The sequence below is a fragment of the Salmo salar genome, chromosome 09 (assembly GCF_965601325.2).
Source record: "Salmo salar chromosome 09, fSalSal1, whole genome shotgun sequence".
NCBI lineage: Eukaryota > Metazoa > Chordata > Actinopteri > Salmoniformes > Salmonidae > Salmo > Salmo salar.
This window is the reverse complement of record NC_138299.1, coordinates 113,670,125-113,681,619: the sequence shown is the minus strand read 5'-3', so window position 1 is coordinate 113,681,619 and position 11,495 is coordinate 113,670,125. Positions and strand designations below refer to the sequence as shown.

Sequence of the window (11,495 nt, the reverse complement as noted above, 5' to 3'; positions counted from 1 at the left end):
GGCTGCAGCTGGGTGTCAATGGGCAGGCGGGTCAATCCACTTGCTGCCTGCCGTGAGTGTGGCCTGTTTCCTGTCCTCTAGGAGAGTTGGCATTAGGAAGTGTTCCAACTGTTCCAATCATACCCGCTTGTGTGCTCCAGGTGTGAAGTTTGAACAGAGCTGATCCTGTATGGCAAAGGACAGAGTTTGGATGTGTAACCCTACAGTGAGTTGGGTTTATATCAGTGGTATTAGTGATGTTTTTAATTGCCCCTCAGGGAGTTTCTAATTTCCATTCTGTGATCAATAAAATTGTATTGAAGTTAGTTTCCATACATAATTTGTAATTATATAATGAATAAAAACTGAATGAATTATTTATAAATGAATGATATGTTTATTCATTTGAGTTGTAAACAATAAGCAAGTAAACAATAAGCAGCTAAATTACATAATTCCTACCTGTGTCAGACATTATGTCCTTTTCTCAAGGGTTTTTACATGAAATGTTCTACTGTAAATTATCCACTGTCTCCTCTATTCCTGACCCTGATTTGGCTCTGCATCCTCCCTATTTATGCCTCTGCCAGATTAACTCTGAATTGTTTAAAAGGGGCGAGATTTAGATTTAACCCTTGGTTTTCTTCAGAGCTATCTGAGCTCATCAAGATGAGAAACCAGGCCTGGGCCAAAGCAAGGAAAACTGACTAATGGATTGGCAATCTTTCAGACAACTGAGAAACAGATGTACTATCTCAATTAAGCTAGCTAAATCAAGCTACTTTTTAAGCGCCATCTCTGACTCTTCAAAATAATGGAAAACGGTTAATGCACTGAAGCATACAAATTCCTCTTCTTCCATGCCAAAGCAAGTTCTGACTCTGGCATCATTACTGCGAAGAATGGGATAAGTATACTTTTAACCAGCATTTTATCTTGGCAGTGTTTTCTTATTTGAGAAAACCAGTGGTGTATTTGACCCTGGTCAGTCAATTGACCGCTATTCCCTCTCCCAGGCTCTAGCTGACTCGGCGGTTAAGCCATCTTCTAGTGATCTTTGTTTTAATTTCAACGTGATCAAGCATATACGCCACTGGGGCTTATATGCTTGATCCATTTTTGATTCAGCTCTCTACCCCCCTAATGATTGTGGAATCATTAACCTACATTTGTAACATGACGATTAGGTTTGGAAGGGGGCTCAGGTACTCCCCATTCACAAAGGTGGTGACCCTTGTGACCTAAATAACTATCACCCTATTTCAAAACTTTGATGCCTGGCAAAAATAATATAATCTCATCTAAGATCTTTCTTGATATATGAAATATATAGAAAAAAATGTATACCTAACAAAAATAAACGCAACATGCAACAATTTTACTGAGTTACAGTTCATATAAGGAAATCAGTAAATTTAAAGAAATTCATTAGACCCTAATCTATGGATTTCACATGACTGGGCAGGTGTGCAGCCATAGGTAGGCCTGGGAGGATATAGGCCCACCCACTGGGAGCCAGACCCAGCCAAACAGAATATGTTTTTCCCCACAAAAGGGCTTTATTACAGACAGAAATACTCCTCCGTTTCCTCAGCTGTCCGGGTGGCTGGTCTCAGACAATCCTGCAGGTGAAAAAGCCGGATGTGGAGTTCCTGGGCTGGCGTGTTTACACGTGGTCTGCGTGTGAGGCCAGTTGGATGTTCTGCCAAATTCTCTAAAACAACATTGGAGGCAGCTTATGGTAAAGAAATTAACATTCAATTATCTGGCAACAGCTCTGGTGGTCATTTCTGCAGTCAGCATGCCAATTGCACGCTCCCTCAAAACTTGAGACATCTGTGGCATTGTGTTGTGTGACAAAACTGCACATTTTAGAGTGTCCTTTTTATTGTCCCCAGCACCTGTGTAATGATCATGATGTTTAATCAGCTTCTTGATAAGGCACACCTGTCATGTGGATGGATTATCTTGGAAGAGGAGAAATGCTCACCAACAGGGATGTAACCAAATTTGTGCACAGAATTTGAGAGAAATAAGCTTTTTGTGCGTATGGAACATTTGTGATCTTTCTCATGTAGCATTAACCTTCTTTTTGTTTCAGTGTAAATGTTGTTCTCTAGAGCACATAAACATAGCGCTGATGATTTAAGCGTATGTACTTTGGATGGTGCCCTGCTTCCAAATATCTGGGCAACTGGATAGAAAAAGCTGATTCTTCCTCATGGCCAGACAGTATAGAGAGAGAGAGAGTGAGTTCTCATGAAGCATCAAAATATTGATTAGTTTGTTTAGAAGCTGAGAATAAAAATGGGCTCCTTCTATAAAAAAAATTACATTACAGCCTTATTCTAAAATTGATTAAATAAAAAATGTTCCTCATATCTACACACAATACCCCATAATTACAAAGCAGGTTTTTAGAAAATTTTGCAAATTTATTACAAATAAAAAAACTGAATACCTTATTTACATAAGTATTCAAACCCTTTCCTATGAGACTCGAAATTGAGTTCAGGTGCATCCTGTTTCCATTGATCATCCTTGAGATGTTTCTACAACTTGGAGTCCACCTGTGGTAAGTTCAATTGATTGGACATGATTTGGAAAGGCACACACCTGTCTATATAAGGACCCACAGTTCACAGTGCATGTCAGAGCAAAACCCAAGCCATGAGGTCGAAGCAAGTGACCGTAGAGCTCCGAGACAGGATTGTGTCAGGGCACAGATCTGGGGAAGGATACCAAACAATCTCTGCAGCATTGAAGGTCCCCAAGAACACAGTAACCTCCATCATTCTAAAATTGAAGAAGTTTGGAACCACCAAGACTCTTCCTAGAGCTGGCTGTCTGGCCAAACTGAGCAATCAGAGAAGGGCCTTGGTCAGGGAGTTGACCAAGAACCCGATGGTCACTCTGACAGAGTTCCAGAGTTCCTCTGTGGAGGAACAGTGCTTCAACAACAGTGCTTCCCTGTGGCTCAGTTGGTAGAGCATGGTGTGTGCAATGCCAGGGATGTGGGTTCGATTCCCACGGGGGGCCAGTACAAAAAAAAAAATGCATGAAATGAAATGTATGCATTCACTACTGTAAGTCGCTCTGGATAAGAGCGTCTGCAAAATGACTAAAATGTAACAAGTAAATGGTCTGAATAATTATGTAAATGTGATTTGTTTATTTTTAATAAATATTCAAACATTTCTAAAAAACAGTTTTTGCTTTGTCATTATGGGTTATTGTGTAGATTGAGGGGGGGGGGGACAATTTCATCCATTTCAGAATAAGGCTATAACGTAACAAAGTGTGGAAAAAGTCAGGCGGTCTGAATACTTTCTGAATGCATTGTACATGAAAGCAGCTGCCACTTGATTAAATCAGTTAGATGCAGTTCATCATAGCGCACTGCGCATTATTACAGGCGTCAGGTTGCATGCATCCAACTCGTTTGTGCCAGTGTGAGTAAATAGGACAATTTTCCTACAACTTCCTCTCTGTGTGCATCTGGCTGAGTCAACCTACAGCACACAGTAGAGGCAGGAGGAGATTATGATGATGGCCTTATCTCCCGTTCGATGAGGAGGGAGGCAATCAGTGCATTGTGTTTTTAAAGTGTTACTAAGTACACAAAATCCCTCTTGCTCGCCGGCCTGCAAGCTATCAGCATTAAACATTCAAGTTGACGTGAATGTAAGCCAGTGTCATGTTTTTCCTGTTCGCAGAGAACACTGAGAACACTCTGGCCCAGAGTCAACACCTCCCAGTCCCCTTAAATCTATTATAGTGGAGTTCTCTTTGCTTGAAAAACATCTGCAGAGCAAATAATATTTGAAATTATCTCAAATACTTTATCTGGGCTTGATTAAGCATTCCTGGCACAATAGAACCAAGGAGTGCAAATTCTGGCCATCTGGCACTCCAGGCAGGCTAAAGCAAACGCTAAAAGTATTTGAAATAGTATTTTAACCCAGATCTGTTGAACAGGTGTGCATATTAAAAGTAGGGATGCAACAGTACACAGTATGTTATTGAACCATTCGGTACACCCCCAATGGTTCAATACGCACACGTGAACCGCGGAATTCCGGTATGCCTGTAATTTTCCTATAATTTCCAAAACTTGCTTATTACGATGCAGACTACACGCACGTTGTACATTCAGATCCACAGAACCAGATGCGTAGCTTGTGGCCGTTAAGGGCTCCTGAGGGTTGACAAACTTTACTCCACAGCAATGTCTCAATGTAGTGACCTCAACCCCCTCCCCCTTAAACAACTAATGGACAATTTGCAATGACATCTCAGTAGAAAACCTCCCTAAAGGGGCCTCATGAAGAGAGGGGAAACTAAAAACAAATATTTTCAGCCCCAACTGACAATGGAAAGTGCTAGCGAGACCGAGAGAAGCACATTTGAATTGGCACCGATGTCTTTCAAATCCGCTGTGGGGGAACATTTTGGATTCAGCGTTCAATACAATGACGAGGGTAAGAAGAACAAACAAAGTACAGTCTGCGAGCATTGCTTTGCCACTGTCGGCTACTCGAGTGGAAACACTAACATGATGTGTCATTTACGTCGCCATCACCCAGCCGTATCCATTGCAGGTGGAGCTGGCGCAAGGAGAGTCCACTCGTTAGCGAAAACACAACAATCTCACTGCTGCCTTCCAACAACAATTTGTGACAAATTCAATAAAACAAAGAAATAACAAAAGCTTTGTGAGTATTCATAGCCAAAGATTTGCAGCCCTATTCGGTGGTTACTGACTGAGGATTTCGTCACCTGATGAAAAAAATGTAACCATGTTACAATATCCCCTCTCGCATACATTTTTGCTGCAAAGTAATTCCTAAACTCTATGAAACATCACAGATAGGGTGTCTGTGTCCATTTTTTTTTCAATTTCTATCTAGCTCTCTCCACTCGTTGGACTTCCAAAGCTACCTCACTGTGACGCTATGTACTGGATTGGGAGATGGAGAGCTACAGGTTGTCAAAGCACTTTTAATTTTAATGTTTTTCTCCCCTTGATTTCATACAGTAGAGACAAAAACCAGGCCTAGTCAGTCATGCTGCCATTTTTCTGAATGGAAAGTTTTAAAGATTTAATTTTTTTTAAAGAGTTCATTGTTTAAAGGGTGATGTTTACATTTTTTTCTTAAATATAAAGATACTAAAACTGTACCGTTACCATGGCCTGTACCATTGCATCTGTACCATTGCATCCCTAATATTAGGTGTATGTGGATAAATAGCCTTAGCAAATAGTTGTGTAGACACTCAGACACACAAATGCAAATAAATGAGCACATTATAATGAGGCTACTATACTATGAATCCTTGTGGAATAGAAACAAAATACTGTGTATGTTGATGGGTGAGTTATTCATGAGACATTGCCATCTAGTGTATGTTCATGAGAACTGTACTCCACTACAATGATCAGCAGCACTGTTTGATCATACCTGAAGGATGAATTACTTTGTCACCTTAAACCCTATACACAGTATTTTATCCTGTAGCTTACAAATATACATCTCTGAAAGATCGCCTTGCTCTTTCAGCCGGGCACCCACGCATATGCCACATGTCTCTGAGCTCCATTACACAACTAATAACTAATTTAGAGATTTGGCTTCTGTTTTTCAAGAGCGCACTGCACTCTCCCATCACTATCCTAAATGTAAGTAAATCACTGTACTCTTACTGCTTTCTTTATGCTTAAATAATGACCATCTCTAATATTACAATACAGTCAAGAACAAAATGTTATTGTATCGGAAATTCCCAACCCCCCCGAAAACCACACATACAAGAGGCTGGAAGCAGCACAGGGTCAGCTGCTGAGCAGCACCCCTAGATCCGGTTAGGTGCCTTGCTCAAGGGCACAATGGCAATAGCTGGTACATGAGATTTGCACCAGATTGCTCTCTGTCCGCCCTGGGATGTGAACCAGCAACCCTTTGGTTACTGGCCCCCTCTCTAACCGAGACTGCCACCACTGTTTAATGATTGAGAAATGTTACATAATGCATACCGCGTCACGCTCTTCTACCATGTCTGGGCTAGTCTCTCGTTTCAAGCCGTGTCTATAAGTCAGATAATGAGCTATATCTAGGCTCATCATCACGTCATGTGTTGAGGGTGAAGTTGCCCTTAACCCCAGATCTAGGACCGGGTGAGGGGCAACTTCTACCTACTTAATCTAGCCAGGTGGGGGTGCTCATGCCAACCATTATGATGTTGTGACAAGTGATTTCAGTAGATTCAGAGGCTTGATTGCAACCAACAGGCAGAACTTAACGTGATCCTGCAGGTTACCGCTGGATTTCTTAAAATGCTACTAATGGGAGATTACATGCATCTGTGGACTAAACTAAGCTTGATGGCATAAAACAGCAGATAAGGGGTTACAGAAACCGTTTAAGAACCAAACGGAAGCAAACAGAAAAAAACTGGACCTACTTGAATTTGTCCAATAGAAACAATTGTTTTCAGTTGAGTAAACAGTTTGTTGCAAAGCATTTTGCAACAGAATTAAAGGAATGATTATACCCAGTTGATAGTTGTTACCGCATCAGGTGATTATGACACCTGGTCTAGGATCTATACTCCCGCCACAATGAAATATCGACCTATACGGAGCATTAGAAACCAAGGATACTGAATGTAAAAAAAAAAAAAATGTATTTGAATATAATACCGCGTTCATGTGCTAGTTGGAACTAGGAAACTCAAATGTCTGACTTGATAACTGGTTGTAGTTATAAATGTGCTGCGTTCAACCAGTTAGCAAGTCGGAAATGTCAGTTTCCTAGTTCCAACTAGAACATGAACGTGGCATAAGCGTATAGAAGTAGTAAGCCTATATTTCCTTCAAATTCTTCACCTTAAAATGGCAAAATATATAACATATGCCATTCAAGACAACTTAAGACTACATTTTCATTTGATAAAACAATATAGATTATATAACTCAATCACGATTTACTTGATTTAGTTACACATTTCAAATATTTGCATTTTTGTATTTATTAGGGATCCCCATTAGCAGCTACTCTTCCTGGGGACCAAACACATTAAGGCACTTACATTACATATAAAACAAAAGATAAAACAGTACATCACAAAACATTATTACACCACTACATATCTACAATACAAAATATAATACCACCATACAAAAATATTACAATGTACATGTGTGTAGAGTGCGTGTGCTAGCGCTTGTGTGTGTATGCATGTCTGTACCTTTGTGTGTCTTTTCACATCCCTGCTGTTCCATAAGCTGTGTTTTTTTAAATGTGATTATACTGCTTGCATCAGTTACCTGATGTGGAATAGAGTTCCATGTAGTAATGGCTCTATGTAGTACTGTGCGCCTCCCATAGTCTGTTCAGGACTTGGGGATTGTGAAGAGACCTCTGGTGGCATGTTCTGTGGGGTATGAATGGGTGTTCGAGCTGTGTGCTAGTAGTTCAAACGAACAGCTCGGTACATTCAGCTTGTCAACACTAGTGATGAAGTCAAGCTCTCTTCCACTTTGACCCATGAGAGATTGACATGCATATCATTGTTAGCTCCCTGTGTACCTTTAAGGGCCAGCCGTTCTTCCATGTTCTGAGCCAATTGTAATTTTCCCAAGTCCCACTTTATGGCGCCTGACCACACTACTGAACAGTAGTCCAGGTGCGACAAAACTAGGGCCTGTAGGACTTGCCTTATTGATAGTGTTGTTAAGAAGGCAGATGAGCGCTTTATTATGAATGGATTTCTCCCCATCTTAGCTAATGTTGTATCAACATGTTCATGACAGTTTAAAATCCAGGGTTACTCCAAGCAGTTTGTAACCTCAACTTGCTCAATTTCCACATTATTCATTACAATATTTAGTCGAGGTTTAGGGTTTAGTGAATGATTTGTCCTAAATACAATGCTTTTAGTTTTGGAAATATTTAGGACTAACTTATTCTTTGCCACCCATTCTGAAACTAACTGCAGCTCTTTGTTTGGTGTTGCAGTCATTTCAGTCAACCTACCAGGGTAGTTACAAACAGCACAGGAATTAAATCATCAACATGTATTGATCACATCTTTACTAATGCTGCAGAATTTAGCTTGACAGCAGTATCCAGATCCATCGGATGTAGTCATCACAATATAGTAGCCATACCTAGGAAAACCAAAGTTCCAAAGGCTGGGCCTAATATAGTGTATAAGAGGTCATGCAATACGTTTTGTATAATTCCTATGTTGTTGATGTAAAGAATATTTGTTGGTCTGTGGTGTGTAATAAGAAGCAACCAGACGCTGCACATGACACATTTATTAAATTGCTTATCCCAGTTACTAATAACAATGCATCCATTAAGAAAATGACTAAAAACTGTTAAATTCATGTCGATTGATGAGGAATTGTATGGTTGTATGGTTGAGAGGGATGAGAAAAAAATAAATGGCAAATAAGTCTGGCTGCACAACCAATTGGCAAACGTACTGCAAACTGAGAAATCATGTGACTAAACTGAATGAAAAGAAGAAACTACACTATGAAACAAAGACAAATTACAAAGAATGATAGTAAAGCTTTAGAGCACCTTAAATGAAATTTTGGGCAAAAAGGCAAACTCCGCTTCATCATTCATTAAATTAGATGGCTCATTCATCACAAAACCCACTGATATTGGCAACTACTGGGGCAGCAGGTAGCCTGGCACATAGGAGCATTGGGCCAGTAACCGAAAGTTTACTTGATCGAATCCCTGAGCTGACAAGGTAAAAATCTGTAGTTCTGCCCCTGAGCATCCACTGTTACCTGGACGTGGATGTCGAATAAGGGTGCCCCACCACACCACTCTGATTCAGAGGGGTTGGGTTAAATGCGGAAGACACATTTCAGTTGAATGCATTCAGTTATACAACTAACTAGGTATCCCCCTTTCCCTACTTAAAATATTTTTTCATTGGCACGATTAGCAAACTTAGGCATGACATGCCAATAACAAACACTGACACTAAACATCCAAGTATATCTGACCAAATTATGAAAGACAAGTATTGTAATTTTGAATTCCGTAAAGTGAGTGTGGAAGAGGTGAAAAAATTATTGTTGTCTATGAACAATGACAATCCACTGGGGTCTGACAACTTGGATGGAAAATTACTGGAGGATAATAGCGTACGATATTGACACTCCTTTTTGCCATATATTAAATCTAAGCCTACTACAAAGTGTGTGCCCTCAGGCCTGGAGGGAATCAACAGTCATTCTGCTACCCAAGAATAGTAAAGCCCCCTTTACTGACTCAAATAGCCGACCAATCAGCCTCTTACCAACCCTTAGTAAACTTCTGGAAAAAATTGTGTTTGACCAGATACAATGCTATGTTACAGTAAACAAATCGACAGACACTTAGCACGCTGTAGCGTTTTCCGTGCCGGGTTCTTTGTAAGGCGGGTTTTACACATACAGCCACACAACACCAGTCCAAGTAAAGGGTTAAACCTGTTTATTATTATCAGGCTTTGGCAGCATTCTTGTTATACAAACCTAAAACAAACGAAGTAAACACTTTGCCAACAGTGGAAGGTCCTCCAAGCTTTGTCTTTGGGGGATCAATCCTTGTTGAAATCGTACTTAACTCGACTCTGGGATTCTCATGGAAAAGTGAGTACATTAGCAGGATTTATAGGTATACCATCTATTACCTTGACATTCTGTCTTGCATTCTGTAGTGTGGGGTCGTCCAGCTGAGTAGTACCAAACTTTCCCCTATACTGTGTTAACATTTGCAGGCCCCTCGCCCTGCTCTTCTGGTTCCTCCTCTTCCACCATTTCTGGACCATTTATCCCCACTGGGTTTCCTGTCTCTTCGTCGATTTCTTCCCCTTCTTCCTCCAGGAGAATGCGAGTGTCTGCTATGGGAGTCAGGCAGGTAATGACCAATTTGTTAATTTTCTTTTCATAGGACAGGGAGTTCTTTGGTATCGGTTTCTTTTTATTTTCACTGGAAAATGGAAAATGGTACATGGCATTCCCCAATATAGGCACAGCCATCTCCTTTGTCCTGTAGTCCTTTCCACAATTCTTGAAAATATGGATAGTCGTGACCCAGTAGCACGGGATATGGTAGATTTTCAAATCAACCCTAGGTTACATCTGAACTGCCCTCTGGTGGTGTTAATCTCTCCATCTGCAGTTGGATACCTTTTGGTGTCCCTGTATACACAGGTGATGTCCATGGTTGGAGTGGCAGTCCTCTGCGGCTGGGTTAGTAGTGCTTGCATGACGAGGGAGACCATGCTCCCGGAGTTTAGAAGATCATCTACTTCTTTCCCTTGGACCTGTAACCGATTGAGGGGTGGCGGTGGGCTTGGACATGGCCAGAAATAACATGGCAGTGGTGTAGATTGGAAATGTCAACCTGCATGGGTTCCTCCCTCTTGGGACAGTTCCATGCGATGTGTCCTATTTCACCACAGCGGTAGCACTCCCAGGTGTCGATATCAACCCCTCTATTCCTCATCTTTGCTTCAGGTTGGAAAGCAAGGTCCTGACGCCCACGTTCCCCATCCGCCCTTTGGATTCTTTCTTTCCAAACCTGCGGTGTCTGCAGTTCGGATGTATTTCTTCCTCCTTTGAAGACTCCCTTTTCATGGGTGGTTCTGTCCAGACGGCTGGATGTGAGCAGTTTGTCACTTGCTCGACATCTCTCAACAAAATCCACCACTCCGTCCGCTGTGGTGGGACTGCCCTGGCTGACAACCTTCGTTAGCTCATAAGGTAAGTCCCGGATGTAGTGGTCAATCACTATTCTTTCCACGATGGCCCCAGTATTGAGGGTAGTGGTCTCCAGCCATTTTTTTACTAGGTGGACCAGGTCAAAGGTCTGTGACCTGGGTGCCTTCTCGGGCTGATATGTCCAAGTATGGAACCGCTGTGCCCTCAGAGACAGTGACTCCCAACCGTGCTAATATTTCCTTCTTCAGTGTGTCCTAGTCATTGGCTTCTGTTGCTTCCAGATCAGACCGCGCCTGTTGAGCTTCCCCACAAAAGAAATGGAGCCAATATTCCTGCCCACTTTATCTGTGGCCATGCCTCTCATTCTGCCCTGTGCTCAAATGCCTTTAGGAAAGCTTCAACGTCATCATTCTGCGTCATTTTCTGCAGATACCGAGTGGCCACGACAGTCTGTTGCGCAATTTTCACCGCAGTGATTTCAGCAGTTAACTTTTGCATGTCCATATTCATCTGCAGTTGACACATCCTTTGTTCCTCCAATAACAAGCGATTGGTTTCCCTTTGCTGCCGATTGGCTTCTTGTTGCATGTTATTGGAAGTGAAATTGCCATTCCCCCAGTACACTCTCTCTCTCCCCCCCTCCCTTTCGGTTTGTGTGTGATTGGAGACAGGTGTTCTGGAGTCAGAGCAGGTCCCTATCAGCTGCAACTCATTCCATTATCAAGACCTCTACAAATACTCAGTTCTGCCACTTCCACTTTGCCAGATCGTAATCTCT

General features: G+C 41.6%; 1 protein-coding gene across 4 annotated transcripts in view; it reads right to left on the bottom strand.

Moving 5' to 3' along the window:
* LOC100306788 (fibroblast growth factor 12) overlaps positions 1-11,495 on the bottom strand; it is a 159,360-nt gene that overhangs the window by 82,597 nt on the left and 65,268 nt on the right.